The following is an 18,512-nucleotide window of genomic DNA, read 5'->3' as shown; positions in this document are numbered from 1 at the left end:
TGTTGAAAAATTGATTATGGAATGTCGAACATCATATCCATTGAAACTTCTTAGATACGTGTTTTATTGGCAATTATAGTAAATTCATATTGAAAAAAACTTGTTTGCATAAGACTAGCTTTAAGCAGTAACAACAACATATTTGTAATACTTTGCAAAGATGTACTTTATATTCTAAAAATTCCGGTAGGTGTGACCGCAGATAGTAAAATAATAATCTTTCGGTACTAATTTTCAAATCAGTCAAAAAAATCGCTAATATCAACCTATGATTCAACTTTCATGAAATTTGGGTATGAATTGTACATGTGAGAGCGCCTAAAATGCAGTTCTCAAAATAATTATATTTCTAAGACACACCACTCTATGAAAATTAATTGATCGGCACTAATTTTTGAATTCGTCCAAGACATTGCTAATATAAACCTAAGATGCAAGTTCCGTGAAATTCTGTCAAGAATTGTACATTTAAGAGAGCAAACAATGAAATTTTGAACAAAACTATTATAAAAAACACTATATAACATAAGTTTCATAAAAAAAAATCCGGCAAATATGGTAACGTGAGACGGACGGATGAACGCACAGACGGACGGACGAAAATACAAACGCCAAATACTTCCATTGACCCTGCAATGCGTCACGCGGGTAAAAAAAATATATAAATGTACGATTTACCCGGTCCCTTTGCCGCTTACGTCCACCGATTTGGTCATAAGACTTTTTTCCCTCTTTAGTCAATTAGTAAATTGTGTGACTTTAATTTTTCACAACCGTATTTAAACAAACTATCAATATTAAGGTGCCATAAAGATGTATTAATTTTGATCTAAACCATGACAAATGTAACCAAAACCATGACGATTTTCTAGACTCTTAACTTAACCATGTCAATCGCTTAACCAAACCATGCCAATTTGGATATCTTGGTTATACTGGGTTAATTTCTTAACAACAACAATCTAAAGTCAGATAGTTTGACTTACAATATAGATTCAAACATTTAATTTGCTTTTTATTTGCTAATTTGAGAAGAACTGCGGCAATTATTTTGGGAAGTTACATGAAAGAAGGACGAAAGATACCAAAGGGACAGTCAAACTCATAAATCTAAAACAAACTTACAACGCCATGGCTAAAAATGAAAAAGACAAACAGAAAAACAATAGTACACCTGACACAACATAGAAAACTAAAGAATAAACAGATCCTGCTCCACATGTAACACCCGTCGTGTTGCTTATGTGATTACAAATCCGGTAAATAGTCTAATTCAGTAGGTCACATTTGTCGTAAAGTTTTGTTTTCAACCGACCCTCATTGTCAATTTCTAGATGTAAGTCAAGATATGAAGCCGACTTAACTGTATCTGTAGTATCCTTTATCTCCAATTCGATGGGATAGATGCGTTCCATATAGTCACCAAATTTTGTATTGTTTAGTGAAAGAACGTCATCTATATAGCGGAAAGTAGAGTTAAGGGATATTGCTAACTTCTTATCTTTCTTCCTAAGAAGTTCCTACATGAAGTCAGCCTCATAATAATAAAGAAACAAGTCGGCAATGCCGACAGTCTGTTGAAAAACACGTCCTCCGAACGTTACAAATATGTTGTCAATCAAGAAATCAAGCATCTTGATAGTATCGGTTTCAGAGAATTTTTTGTTTGAATCTGAGTGATTCTTTACAAAGTATGATTCATCCCTCCCTAAGACATAACTGATCCATGAACAACTTAACCAAATTATGACAAAATTACTTTACTAAACGCTCCTCGATATGACGACCTTACTACCCGTGATACATGTATAATGTTTGTGGTGCCCATATCTCCTCTTACCTGTGTACCATGTGTAAAAGTACAACATAAGAACAAACTATTTACACCTGTTTTCATTTAAAATGCAATGACTTTTAAAAGTGCAATATGATCATCCGTGAATGATAATCGGGGTTTGTGTGTAAATATAGATATTACTTTTCATTGAGTTATTTTGATAGCTTTTGTAGATAAAAAAACAGAAGTCAATTATTCAGATATAAAAATGAAAAAAATCATTTACTTTACCTGTGTATTCAAAACTTTAAAAACAAATTGTCCTCAATGCTATTCAACTTCGAACTATGTTTGGCCTTTTTAACATTTGTTTTTAATTCTAGCTTCACTGATGAGTCTTTTGTAGACAAAGCGTGCGTCTGGCTTAAGTATAAAATTTCAATCCTGGTATATATGATGATTTTAGTTACGTTCTCTTTTAGTCATTAGTGAAAGTTACACGTTTTAACCTTATAAAACTTATATCAAGTATTTTACAATGACGGTCATTCATTTTCGTTCACAATCAAAAAACATTTTTTCCCGAACTCTCATTATACTTTTTGATTAGATATTCACAAAATCCTACTTTTTCAAAAATAATTTAAACCTTCTCAGGGATAAACACACTTAGAATTTTACTGATTTTACACAATAAAGATTATTTCATGATATATATATTGGAATGTGACCATTATAGGACCAATTTTTTTTTTTGTAATGCTACACTTAGGATTATGTGTCATCTTTTGTGTGTTTTTTTCTTCTTCTTATCCCTATCCTATCCCTTCGAGGTCATTATTTATTGAGGAATATTAATTGTTTTGACAGATACCCTCTCCCACCTTTAGATTATATAACAGATTTTTTTCAACATACTTTGAAGTTCTTTTTTTATCTAATTAAATCGATAAGATTATTTATCTTTTTTTTACTATCATTTTATTCGAATTACCAAATGAAGCTGTACAAATGTGTATTAAAAAGGACAATAACAATGTTTAATTTTAAAATGTTCTCATCTGGGTACTTTATGAAAACAATTTACTGCTTGATTAACAGTGAAAATAATTTTACAAATTTACAATTAATTTTCACAAAGACATCTTGTCTATCAGCTTAGAGCAAAGCCTGAAGTTAACATTATTCACACCATTTTTAGTGTGTAAAATAAATACATGTAAACGGAACACTTGAAGGCTGATATAAGTGTACGAATTCGTTTATTCTATCACTTTACCTGTCAACGTATATTTGTTCCGCCTAACAGAAGTTCCAATGGAAACTTTGTTATAAACATTGTCATAATATCTATTCCTGTTGGAACAAATATTCTATACCATTTATTCCGTTAGGAACCTCCAGTACTTAGGCATGAAAAACCATAGCCAGATTTTGATTTTTCTTTTATAAATGCCTTACATCTTCTTGTTGACTTGGCATTTGATATAATAAAATAAACCTTGTATCTTTGATGAGTTTTAAAAAATATATATTTCTTGACACTTATAAACAAAAATGTCAAAAATTAATCGTGTCTGGTGGTATATTCTGATAACCCAGATAAATCAAGATATATTTGCATTCAATATTAACATCGGAGAAGGTCAGTTTATTTGCTTAGAACCTTTATTTCAAAAGTATTAATCTTTCTTTGCATATCAATCGATTACTTTGGATTTTTTCCCCTAATCTTTCTGATCTTGCTGCATATAGATAAGGATAATTAGCATGTCCCTAAGAGGTATACAGCCAGTAGAGAAATACATTAAAGTTGCTACTCCAGAAATTTATTTGCATAGCAATATTTTTCACCAATTTTACATCAAGCTCCCAAGCCATCTCTACTCGTCGTTTGCTATAATAGGAGGGAAATGATATCATTGAATGGAAGTTTTGTAAATATTTCAACGTATTACTATGAACTAGATAGTTTTCTCGTGCTTTATAATTGATAGCATACTTGCTAAAACAGGACAAACATTGAAAAGATCTAGTGTTTATATGGGAGGTAAAATTTTGTCATTAGATTTTGCACTCGTAAATCAATTAACAAAAGAGCCAATTATGTTTAGTTAGTTATAAAAGACCTTGGTAAAACAAAATGTGAAACAAAAGAAAATCAGCTGAATTTTGAACAATCAACGAAAATCAAACAACATCCAGTTGTAATAACTCCAGGCATGAGACGGGTATTTACAGAATGTGGCGGGATCAAACATGGTTGTAAACGCTCAAACTTCTCCCCCCTTACCGGAATAGTGGTGTTACAAAACAACATAAGAACAATCGGAAAAATCCATGAAAAATTATATGGTAAAAATATAACTGCAGACAAAGTTATTATCAAATAAAGTATATTACCTCAGACAATTCTGTGTCATTTAGTACATAACTTTGTGAAAACCTATTAAGATATGTTTTTGTGTAAATGTGATATTGTCTGAAATATCGAATGAAAAAATGACGATGACGAATACTTATTGCATAACATAATAATCAGGTCAGACGGTGAATATCAAGCCCTTCATGTATTGTGATCTTATCGAAATTTGTGTATTTTTTGTTTATTTTATATAACATATACATATGCATCAATTATTTGGATGTGTAAAGTTTCTTACATTAATTTGAAAATTTAATGAATTTGAACCGACAAAAAGATATAATAATGATAATATGCAGCATGCATTAAGTCATGAGTTTTGAGTTTCGAAATTTCACATATTGACAAAAATTTTAAAATTAAAATATCAAAAATACCCAAATCAAAGGAAAATTCCAAATGGAAGATCTCTTACTATATGGCAAAATCAAAAGCTCAAACACATTAAACGAAATGAAACCAAATAGCATATCTAAATGATTAAAGTACAATTGAATTCATGTTAAAGTTAATTTTCCTAATTTGTGCAGAGTAAGAGTTTGGTGTGTAATTAAGATTGATATCTGCAAATTTAAACCGTCGTCCGTGTACATTTACGCCAAACATTTTTCATTTTAAAATGAAAAATAAATTTTGAAATTTACGGAAGCCGATAAGGGCCATTCAAAAAAAAAAAATTATGTCGTAATTACGACATAGCATGTCGTAATTTCGACATAACATGTCGTTATTACGACATCGCTATGTCATAATTTCGACATAACATGTCGTAATAACGACATCACTATGTCGTTTTAACGACATAGCTATGTCGTAATAACGACATCGCTATGTATATAAAAGAATATGTATTATGATTGCCAAGAGACTAAATGACACAGAAATTAACAACTATATGTTATCATAATGCCCCCAATAATAAAAAAAGCCCCCGCATAGTCAGCTACAAAAGAGGGACGAAAGATACCAGAGGGAGAGGCCCTGAAATGCTGTGTGGCAGACAGTGTTAACATTATTTAATTATTAGCTCCCTTGGTAAAACTCCAAATTTCATATTTAAAGTATTTCATTGTTGATTAATTTACATGATGCTTAATAAGTATATATTTGTTAATTGCATAGCTTTTGCTATTTGAATTCATTGGTTAAAGATATTTATTCATATTGTAAAGTTTAATATTTGTATCGTTGCAAAATCTTTGGTCACCTTCTTTGGTTACCTTCTGTGAGAAACTTATATAATTTATAGATACTGATTCCGGCCGTAGAAGAGATGCACAGTCAGTCTAGGTCTTCTAAATCGTTTACTAGTTCAAGCAAATTTGTGTGGAATTATATGAGGACTGATAATACATTCCTACCTATAAACAAGCGCTAACTACATGCCTTCGTGTAATAAGGGTGAATTGATATATTAATTGCTCTCTTTCTACTTTCAAACGTTGGACACGATGTTCCTCCAACCTCTAGGATTTAAAACAGAATCTTCGAAATTTCATACGCAAAACAAAATAAAAATGTTAGAAAACACGAACCAATATTAAAACAAATTCAATATATGTTTCAAATTATGTTTTTACAGCTCTTGATCATATACTAAGTAATATCTAGTATATTTGATGATTAGATTAGCCAAGTTATGTGAAAAAAAAACAGATGTCCAACGTTACATTTATGAAAAACTGTTTTAAATCTTATGTATAGTGATCCTATTTCTTATTCTCTGATCTTCTTGATACTTGGCAGGAACAACGACAGGTGTCGGTTCTTTGTGGCGTTAAAGCCGTTATTTTTGCCAAATTTTATTTGACTCGGTGGCTTCATATTAAGCGGGAATAAGAAAAATGTCCAACGACGTTTTTCGTCATCTCAACGACTGAACGTGAATTTTGTAAGTAGCAGAAAATGAATAAAAAGAGTAAGACAATAATAATATCTAACAAAAGTACAAATATTTGCCTCATTGTTCGTGAGTTTAAATATTGCTGATTCAATAAAATCTTCTCTACACAGTCGTTTTTCAAACGGTAGCCATTTTGTCCAAGTTGATATTTCATTTTTCAAAGCAGTTAACGCGTATTTTTTATAATTAATCAAAACAAAAGTTAGATACACGAAGAGTAAAAAATGCCAAGATTCTTTTCTTATTAAGTTATGAAATTTGGAAAAACAGGTTGATGATTACTGCCGAAAAAAAGAATAGCGCATGTTGCTATAGACTCCACAAGGGGACATAGGTTCGACACAGCTTAAATTTTGCAATATTTATTAATCGTTTATAGCTTTTAACGATTTATTTAAAAGAATGGTGAAATGGGGAAAAACATCTCATTACATGAACTTCGTCCAACTATTGCAAAGACAAATTTTAGACACCAAGACAGTCCTCTAAATGTAAAATTCGAATTGAAATTTATATTGTGGAAGTACTCATAGATCATTTAAAGTCGTCACTTCAGTAAGGTGCAATCACCAATATTAAAAGACTTATACCAGTTCACGGAGTGTTTTACTTCGCGATTTGTCCTGCTATTCATGTTATAACTGTCGTGATGAAATAAATTCCTGTACTAGCGAAGCCGGAACTTTTCGTCAATATAAACTTGTGCATGAAATGGAGGTACTAGTAATTGAAAGACAAATCCCAAACATCGACGAAAACCGTTTCATCGAATTTTAAAAAACCCGGGATTATTTAAGCCGTTTTCGCGGACGATCCAGGAGTAGATTACTATATTTCATGTATATCAGAAATTAAACACTATAGATGACTTGCGGAAATAATTCTCAATCGTAGGTTCAAGTAATTGAAGGGGTGTATTTCGACAACTTATGTACCAGGGAAAATACAATTCTATTCAAATTTAACCAAGGGTAAAAATGTTCGATTTACTTGCAGTGTCAGATATATTTGTATTGGGGTTGAGTTAAGATATAGAAATTTTACAATGACAGATGATATGCACCTTGAAAGTTAAACATCATATGATAATAGTTTCGTACATCTAAAAAAATATATCTTTTTTATGGAAAACTGTACCACATCTTCCTATATCTACTTCCGTCCCATCTTTCTTTCCCACATTACTTGCGACAGTAATGCATTTTTAGTTGAAATAACTTAAAGGGTAAACATTATTAAATAGATTTCCACAACTTGAGGTAATTTATGATAAAATGACATCACAAAACGAACAGAACCAGAATCAGAAATTTTAAAAATTTTGTAATATAATGAATAAATCAACCAACATATAAAAAAACGAAAAAAACTTGCAAAAATTAATCAAAAACCCTCTTCGACGCCACTTTTTATGTGTAACGTCGTGTTTTAGGAACATCGTGCCCATCGTTTGACAGTAAATACAGAGCAATCGATACGTCCATCCACCATCATTACAACCACCAATGAAGTTATTCGCTTCTTCATTAAAAAGGTGGAAAGCTTTGCTTGCCTTGAGAGGTCGGTTTCTTATTACTTTCAATCAGGATCTATAAAATATATAAGTTTCTCACAGAAGGTAACCAAAGAAGGTGACCAAAGATTTTGCGACGATACAAATATTAAACTTTACAATATAAATAAATATCTTTAATCAATGAATTCAAATAGCAAAATCTATGCAATTAACAGATATATACTTATTCAGCTTCATGTAAATTATTTAACAATGAAATACATTAAATATGAAATTTGGAGTTTTACCAAGGGAGCTAATTATTAATTAATAACACTGTCTGCCACACAGCATTTCGGGGGCTCTCCCTCTGGTATCTTTCGTCCCTCTTTTATAGCTGATTATGCGGGGGCTTTTCTAGTTATTGGGGGCATTATGATATGACCTATAGTTGTTAATTTCTGTGTCATTTAGTGTCTTGGCAATCATAATACATATTCTTTAATATATATAGTGATGTCGTTATTACGACATGTTATGTCGAAATTACGACATAGCGATGTCGTTATAACGACATATTATGTCGAAATTACGACATAGCGATGTCGTTATAACGACATGTTATGTCGAAATTACGACATATTATGTCGAAATTACGACATAGCGATGTCGTTATAACGACATGTTATGTCGAAATTACGACATGCTATGTCGTATTTACGACATAAATTTTTTTTTTTGAATGGCCCTTATCGGCTTCCGTAGAAATTGCTCTGCAAATATTAAAGGTAGTTGGTTTGAAAAATGTAACAAAAACCTATAGAAATCACTTTCGAAAAAACATTTTCTCTATGAGATTTGAAATTTGTTATTTTCATGAAATTATATTTTTGATTTAACGAAGATATTGAAACAAATAACAACTACTTTCTGTTAAAAATGATTTTATTTTGTCAAAAGTTTAAAATTATTAAAACACTTGTATTTGCTTGCTTTAGAAAACAAAACATATTTCAATCTCATTCTTAAAAGCAAATATTGAAAATACTGACCTTTAGCATTTTTCAATTTAGTTTACAATATTGACAAATGGAAAATGATCTAACGTGGAGCATTTTTCAATTTGACTTACAATATTGAAAAATGAAAAATGCTCAAGCGTGGAGCATTTTTCAATTTGTCTTCAAATATTGAAAAATGAAAAATGCTCCAACGTGGAGCATTTTTCAATTTGACGTTTAATATTGAAAAATGAAAAATGCTCCAATTTTTCAATTTTCATTTTACTGTACAATATTCAAAGGAGTAGGTCCGGTAAGGGCCGATTTTGGCCTCAAATTTCAGGTTCATCGAACGAAAGATTTTGGACACTTTTTAAACACTTAAGTGTCTATTTAAATTGATTCGATTAGTAAATGTAAAAGATTTCAACTGATTTAGTCATTAAAAACGCTCCGATTCAAGCTTAATTATATAAAATCTATCAAATATGCCAAAAAACGTCACTTTTCAGCTGGTTTTTGTCAAAAATGAAAGTGGCCGCATCCGTGTTCATCCTCAACCTTTATATATGTTATGTATTATCATCAAATACAACTTACATTTCAATATTATGAATGAACACGAATGCGGCCACTTTCATTTTAGACGGAAACCGTCTAAAATTCAGCTAAAATGCTCAAATTGTGAAGATTTCAGTAATTTAGCATGACTTAATGATGCTAGTACCCAATATATGTGCATTGTATTGTCAAAAATAGCCCATATTCATGTAGCAGAAGCATTCTACTTTCCAGTAAATGGCTAAAAGATTACATTTTCATACTTTTGCAAAACTGCTATATTTTTGGGCCAAAAAGGGGTCTTACTGAACCTACTCCTTTGAAAAATGTTCATTATTTAAATGTCTAATAATGGGAACGAAATGTAATTTGTTTCAATGTAGGCGTTTTAAATGTTTAAATTGTTGTCCCTTTTTATTAAATGTTTTACTATTTCCGTTTTTTTTTTTGTCTTGTTTTAAGCGCAATATGTCTTGAAGATCTTTTTAAGGTGTGTCTGTGTGTGTGTGTGAACTATGTGTGGTATCAACAAATTTCGAACAAGAATGGTACACTGACAAGTACGATAATGACCACAAAGAATCGTTCTTTATTTTTATCTATATACAATGTATATAGCTGTATTTGTAGCTACGTGTTTATATCTATCTTTCGATCTATCAATCTGTCATTCATTGTATATATCTTGCTATCTGTCTATCTATCTGACTTTTGTTTTTCTTTGTCTTTTCTTTCCGTAAGTCGTTTTTGTTCTGAAAATGGAATTACTAGGCGATGCGGAGTAGACGAAGTAGCATTGAACCATATCGTGGCTGAATGTGTCAAACATGTTAGAAAAGAAGAGAAAATATTAGAATATTAGATATTGTCCATGTCAGTTTCTGTACATGCTCAAGGAGCAGGGTTCGCGATTCGAAAGGGATGGGGAGGGATGGGTGTAGATGTTAAATTATTCTGATCACTGTGCTAGTATATGTTTTCAATTTTGTATTTTTTTTCATTGTACAGCGTTTCCTAATTTTGAATCTGTTTAATACAAACTTGTTTTTCCCAAGCTTATGATATTCACAATTTCATTCGCAGAATTTCAAATAAGCAATCATCTTATAAAAGAAAACATGAAATTAACTTGCATGCATGTATGTGTGGTAAATGTATATTTCGAAGAATGTATAACGGGGCTTTCTGTGTGTGTAGATGAACTATGTCATTATTTCGGATCTACGTATCCGGGATCGTAATCCATGTTGCCCGTTAACATAGGGAACTAGTTATTGTAAAGTTTCTCCGTAAGCTCACTTAGTACTGTCTATATAACGAAGTTCATTTAATGTTCACATGTTTAATCTTATAAAAGTACATGTATATATATAATATATTTGAAGGTTCACAATTATAACTTCCAATACAAAACGTTACTAAATTCCAGCTATATAAAACAACATGTTACTTCAAACTACTACTCCAATATAACTGACCAATACATTAAGTTTCTCACAAGATCCAGCTATAAACACATGTTCTTAATTTATGTAAGCAAAGGCATTGATTAATGGTCTTAGATTATTTGGATAAACTATTGCAGTTCAACTGTGCAACTAATGTATCGTATAAAGTGTCACATTAAACGAGATGAAAGATCATTAAACTGATTAAGAACTGACCATCAAATCTTTAATGTAAATGACCACGCCACAAATGAAAGACTTCTTATATTTGCTTTTACCGAAAACAAAATGTAGCAAAGAATATATAATAATTATGTGAATAGTATTTCAACAAACATGAAACAGTTCCCCCGAGGTTCTGTATTATGTACATTCTATTATCATGTCTTTAATATGATTTTACATACTCAATATGTGAAAGCAAAACGAGTATTTTAGGACAAATATGTCGACACAAAAAAGGGGTCTCAGTCAGTGACAATCATTGTTTGAAATACAAAAAGGAAAAAATAACAGATCAACACAGATCGACACAAATGATCGAATTTCAAACCGTATGCATCATGTACATGGAACAAATACTAGTAGTTACATTTATCAAGCAAAGGAATCAACGTGTGTGAAGCTAGAGTTGGTAAAGCATTAGCGACAGTTAACCCTCGCTACCATCATTTACGACAGCAGTGGTTGATCCAGAACTTTTCATAAGGGGTGGCACTGACTGACCTTAAGGGGGTCCAGTCATGCATCGGCGATTTCCTATATAATCAACCAAATTTTCCCCACAAAAGGGTGGGGGCACCAACGGAAATACATAGTGTTTCAACTTCTGCAATGATGACAGCGTATAATGCACATGGTCGACGCTTACACAAAGCCAAAGTAAGGGACAACATCAAAAGTTCAATGTAGGATAATAAAAAAATACTTAATTTACATAGTTTTTTTCACTGATTCCTTATTCTTAACTTAATTTGTGAAATATGGATTGTAAAAAACGGACATATGTAAAATCGATTTTGGATAAACAAAACTCGCAGCAATTTCACACCCCTCCCCCTCTATTACAAACATCGAGCACGCTTGTATCTGTACTATATGTTTAGCATTTTTTATAACTTGTTTCTTTATTTGTATACGCCCGTCTAAAACGGGACATATTATGGTATACCGTTGTCCGTCCGTCGTCCACACTTCGGACAATTAATAAAAAACGCTTCCACCAACTTTTATGGAACTTTATCGAATTATTTATATCTATTGACGTAAGCTCCCTTTCGATTTTTATAAAATTCAATTTTTTTGTTTCCATGCTATGAATTTTTTTTCCTTAAAAAGGGGGGAGTTTTCCAGTTTTCGGAGACTAATTCTAAAATGCTTCCATCAACTTAATGAGAATTTGGTGAATTGTTTAAATCTATTGACGTATGCTCTGATTTTTATAAATTTCAGATTTTACGTTTCCGTGTCATGAATTTTTATGCTTAAAAAAGGGGGGATTTTCCAGTTTTCGGACAATCACTCATAAACACTTAAACAAACTTTTATGACAGTTTAGTGAACTGTTTAAATCTGTTGACTTAAGCTACCTTTCAATTTCAGATTTTACGTTTTTTAGTTATGAATTTTTATATTGAAGAAAGGGGATTTTTTCCAGTTTTTTGGACAATAACTCAAACACGCTTTTACCAACTTTTATGAAACATTTACATTTTTGGAGTTATGGAGTTTTTATTCATAATAAAATAAGGCTTTTTTCCAGTTTTTCGGATAATAAATCACAAATGCTTTCAGCATTTAATGATTAGACTATGGTGACTTGTTAATATATCTAATAATTAAACTAAGTATACCCTTTTGATTTTTATTTAATTTCTGATTTGATGTTGTACAGTTTTGGGGATTTTTTCTTCTGACAAAATGTTGGAAACGGTCAAGGAAATTTTGCATGACGAAATTGAAGAAATGGTGATAGACACAAAAGAGAGTACTGACAGTATAACATGGAAAGACGGAACAAGAATTGTGGAGCTTTTAAGTCTGGCACTGAATAACTGCAAAACGATGCACGGCCCATCGGAATCTGCTCAGCGTAGAGAAAGAAATATTTCAAGGAATTGGGATCTATCTTACTATTCGTTGCTTAAACTGTAACATGCTGAAAAACAAAATTCGGAACAAAACGACCTGCACTGGCTAATTATGAGTATTGGTAGCTGCTTAACGTACAGCGGCAAATATTTTTTGTACATTTATGACATCCAAACGTTATTTTAATAAATAAATAAAATAAATAAATAAATAATCTTTATTTCAAGAGGATGATCCCATTAGTTAAAACTAATCTTCCTGAGAGTCCTCAAAATAATAATAACATATTTATAAGTACATAGAGTATTATAAAGTTATATTATACACAATATACAATTGTATTTAAATAATAATGAAAAAGCATATTAATTTGCACAATTGATGAAAAATTTGTAACATTTTGTTTTAAAAGATACAAGTGTATTACTCATTTTTATTTCATTTGGTAAACTGTTCCATATTTGAGAACCTGAATATGTAAATGTTTTCTTTAAAAAATTAGTTTTTGGTTTTGGAAGATTTAATACTTTTTCATCAGCTGAACGTAAGTTATAATTTTGATTATCAGTAAAATGAAAATTTTCTTGTAAATAGTTAGGAACCATACCATTTAATGATTTAAATACAAGTATTGCCTTTTGGTATTGAATGCGTTTTTCCACATTTAACCAGCGTAAACTATTAAACAATAAACTGGATGATGTCATTATGTCAGCTTCTACTATAACCCTAGCAGATTTCTTTAATAACTTATTAAGTTTATTTATTCCACTTTCACAACAGCTTCCCCATATATTGCAACAATAATCAAATAATGGCAGAATATAAGCATTAAAATAGATAATACGTATATGCATAGGTAAATATTTTCTTATCTTTTGTAATAAATTGATTCTGTTTGATATAGTACATGACATTTTATCTATCTGCTGATTCCAATTTAGGTTTTTGTCAATATATAAACCAAGAAGTTTTTCACAATCTACATTTTCTATTTGTTCATTTGAAATATTGATATCTAAACTGTTTCCAGTTGAACAAAGTCTTTGTTTTGAACCAACAATCATTGATTTACACTTTTTGGCATTCAATTTCATACAATTTTGCGCACACCAGTTTTCAATTACATGAATATCATTTTGAAGGTTAGAAGTTAACTGAAGTAAATTATTACCTTTACAATGTAATGTAGAATCATCTGCATATAAATCTATTAATGAATGTTCTATATTAAGTGGTAAATCATTGATATATAAAATAAATAACAAAGGGCCCAGGATAGAACCTTGTGGTACCCCAGTTTTTATGCATTTAGTATTAGACATGACGTTATTGACCTTAACTTGTTGGCTTCGTTCAAACAAGTATGACTTAAACCAGTCTAGTGTACAATTTGAAACATTATAATATTCAAGTTTTTTCAATAAAATTATATGATTAACCAGATCAAAAGCTTTCTTTAAATCTAAAAATATAACTCCGTTTATCTCTCCATTATCTATATTTGCCAACCATTCATCTACTAATTTAGTAAGTGCAGTAGTACACGAATGTTTAGGTCTGAAACCTGACTGTGTAGTATTAAGAAGGTCATTACTATTTAAAAATATATACAAACTATTAGCTATATGTCGTTCTATGATTTTTGAGAGACAAGGCAAAACTGCTATTGGTCTATAATTATCAGGATTACAGGCATCGCCACTTTTAAAAATTGGGCAAACTCTTGCAGTTTTAAAAATACTTGGAAATTTACCACTTTTGATGCTTAGATTAAATATATATGTCAAGGCTGGTGCAATGACATCGCTGCACATACTTAAAATATTTGGTCCGACATCATCTAAACCAGTTGCTTTAGACTTGTCAAGTTTTTTTAAATACATGTTTACATCTAAAATACTCATTTCTGGTATAATGAATTTTTCACTACCCGTTTGTAACTTTGATTTTACAAATTTATTGAGTGCATCAAATCTGGCACCATCATCATTATTACATAACTTGTCATCAACTATACTTTCAGCAATATTTGTGAAATGCACATTAAATGTATTTGCTATATCAACATCATTTTGAATTACACTATTTTTATATTCTAAATGCGTGATATTATTATGTACTTTTTTAGGATTTAGACTTTTGACATACTTCCAAATAGTTTTACTATCTTTACAATTTGAAATAGCATTTTGGAAATATTTTTTCTTTGCCTGTTCTATTAAAAATGTAACCTTATTACGCCAAATTTTTTGAAAGAGGTACGAAAATAACTGTTCTCGTCATGAAAAATATTCGTCAAAACTATTTAATATTTTGAAAAACGGTTTTTTCTATTATTAAACAGAATGTTTCCTTCAAAGAAAAAAAAACGCGTTCTAATGAAACTTAAAGAAATGAGAAAACGTATGAACCCGTAATAAATGAGAAAAATTTAACAAAATCTATGGCGCGTAGGGTAGCCGAATCTGGTCTGGTGTTGAAATCCATACACAAAAGTCATTACTACGGCGTGTTGTACAGCTGTGCAATATTTTTCATGACGAGAACAGTTATTTTCATTTATTGATAATGAATTCGAAGACGTTACGCGCGATGTTCGTACCTCTTTGGAAATTCGGTGTAGTTGGCAAGATGCAAGTCCAAAATATAAAATTGTGTGATATCATATTCATTGCTATTGTACGTATTTTAAAAAATAACGATTTTTAAAATAAAAACGAAAAAAATAATTGTTAAAACTATGTTTCATGCTGCATGCGACAACTTTTATTTAAAAAAAACGGCGATATTTAGGTTGTCCCGCGTAACATATTTCATTTATTGTAACCACTAAACTACGATTTTCGTCAAAACTATTTAATATTTTGAAAAACGGTTTTTTCTATTATTAAACAGAATGTTTCCTTCAGTCTTTTATGCATTTTTTATGACGTTATGATGACGTCATAGAAAAAAAAACGCGTTCTATACTACAAGGGCAAATCTGTCCCGCGGGGAAAAAAATGGGATTCCAGAAATGAGAATCAAAAAACATTTATCTAAAATGAAAAAAAGTTTAGTATTTGTATTAACTACATCAATGTTAATTTGCTTAATTTTATGAATTTAAAGATAAATATCCTGAAAAATGATATATGGTAATTTATGAGCGATTTTTCAAAGGCTTACAAGTTTGTCGCACCGCCATTTTTTTTACGTAAAAAAGAACTAAACTCAAATTTACGTCAATTGTTTGTTTATCACTGCTCTTATAATGGTAGAATTTTATGACTTTTTAAAATGTTATTTTTCTTAAATTTTCAAAAAACTAAAATACATCAATTTTCGATCAGTAGTTAAAAAGCACCGTCGATTTTGCGGAGTCTTACAAGAATGTCGCACTTGCTTAAAAACAACGTTTTAGTCGGATTTTCCATTTGAACGTTGTACGAAATACTCGCGACGTTGTGTTACGCTTACATGTACGAACATCTCGCGTCACGTCGAAGTAAATAATACTATCTTGAATTCTTTTCTTGTTTAGCATTTGGCAGCCTCCAAATTTTACGGAGAATTGTCATTGTAAGGCCAAATTTAACAGACTATCAATGAAATAACAAAACCGACTGCATGTGCGAGACTCTCATTGGTGGACAAGGTCGTATAACACCTCTATTCGTAAATAGAATAATAAGTAAAGAGAGTGTCTCATCCTATTCTGGACTTGGAATTGGTACATAAAAAAGCCGATTTTAATTGATATTTTAAAAACATATAATATTGTATGTGTATGAAGAAAAACTGTCAATAAAAATCCGTTAAAAAGATTTCAAAAAATATATTGGTGTCGTTTTTGGTTTGAATTTAAGCAAAATATTACCAATAGATGCAGCATTGTCACACGTTAGTTTGTTTAATTGGTTGTACATGTATTCTTTTTGTAGATGACACTGGATGTAATAGACCAAAACAAGAAAACGCCCGTTCACATGCTGTTAAAAGGGCTTGTAATTAACGGTGTCTTTTGCTATTGTTCATCATATTTGTATTTTGTTAATTGTTTTGTACTTAAATCAGGCCGTAAGTTTGAGTTTTTTTGCATTTGTCATGTAGGTGCCTTTCATAGCTTACTATGCGGTATGGGTTTTACTCTTTGTTGAAGGCCGTCTGATGTCCTATAGTCGTTTAGTCATTTGTCTTCTTATTTGTATAAGCATGTCCCTATTGTACATTTTTTACTTCAATGTATTGAGAGATAAAAATTGAAGTATCGGCAAATGTACACTAACTGCAGACAGACAGATCAGAAAGTGTACACACGTTAAAACTCGTCGTATAGTTAGACGATCAGACAGACGAACAAAGTGTTTTCAATATAGCTCTTCTTCTAGACAAACAAGTATACACAATATTCATACGTATACGCCGTAAAAAAATGTTATGTTACTTATCTTTTGATAAAGACATCGTTCAATATCATTCTCTTATACCGGCTGCAGTACTTCCTATGAAATATTATATTACAACTTCATTTTCGGTCGATTGATGCAATAATGGCATGAGTTAAATTGCACAAAACAGCTCTTATTATAAAACAAGAAGTACTGCTCATAATTTAAATTTGAAAGATAATTATCTTTTGAGTGTAAAAAAAATAAAAACAAAGTACGTCGGGACCTTTTAAAGTTGACGATACGGTATCGGTTTTGTCATTGTTAACGGTTATATGGTATGATCGCCTCACTTAATTTATAGTTGGTTCACATTTTGTCATGTCAATAATGTTGTCTATCATCCTACAGTACATCAAGCAATTTAGAACTAATGCCGGACGGAGGTGCACCTTTATACTTCTAGCAGATCTACATCTGACAAAGCAATCTGCTAGAATCCTTCATTTATATTAAGTATCAACGCTTTGAAAAACACCTGCATAAACTTGACAGCGAACTCGTGTACGGCGGGAATGAAAAATAAAGATGTATGGCTTTTATTGAAAAAACAAGCACATGGACCCCAATTGTTTTCTTTTGCAATCAATCAAGTACTGTTTCAAGAACACTCCGCCAAAATTTCAGGAAAAAAACAACGATCAAATTTTTTCTGCACTTCCGAAGAGACGCAAAAGTATGGTCAATTTTTTATTTCGGATATAGCAATCTAAATCCGGAACATGATGATTTGGTTTAACCTTAAACTTGTTTCAGTATGTTGATGTCATGGATCAAGGGAATATTTTACAAAAACCCGGTTAAGTTATGACTTTTCGTTCAAAAGTATTGTTACTTTCTTTAAAAGTCATAATTTTTTAAATTTCAGGGATTTTCTTTCAAATATGCAAATTTCGAACCAAATTATCTCTAAAAGTAGGTCATGAAGGTACTTTTTTCTTTGCATATTTAAAAAGTACACATTGAAATTGACCTTCTATCAAAATTTTAAGAAAAAATCAACGAGGGATCTCTACTGTATCGTATGCCCTTAAAGCATAAAGACAAGAGGAGTACCATGCGCTTACAGCGGAGCTCTTTATTTATTTATTTGAAAAGTCTTTTCAAAAGAGGGACGAAAGATACCAAAGGGACAGTAAAACTCATAAATCTAAAATAAACTGACAACGTCATGGCTAAAAATGAAGAAAGCAAACAAACAAACAATAGTACACATGGCACAACATAGAAAACTAAAGAATAAACAACACGAACCCCACCAAAAACTAGGGTTGATCTCAGGTGCTTCGAAAGGGTAAGCAGATCCTACTTCACATGTTGCTACCGTTGTGTTGCCAATGTGATAACAAATCCGGTAAATAGTCTAATTCGGTAGGTC

The sequence above is a fragment of the Mytilus galloprovincialis genome, chromosome 1, assembly GCF_965363235.1.
Source record: "Mytilus galloprovincialis chromosome 1, xbMytGall1.hap1.1, whole genome shotgun sequence".
Classification (NCBI taxonomy): Eukaryota; Metazoa; Mollusca; class Bivalvia; order Mytilida; family Mytilidae; genus Mytilus; species Mytilus galloprovincialis.
The sequence above is the reverse complement of the archived record's forward strand: the minus strand, read 5'-3'. Positions refer to the sequence as shown.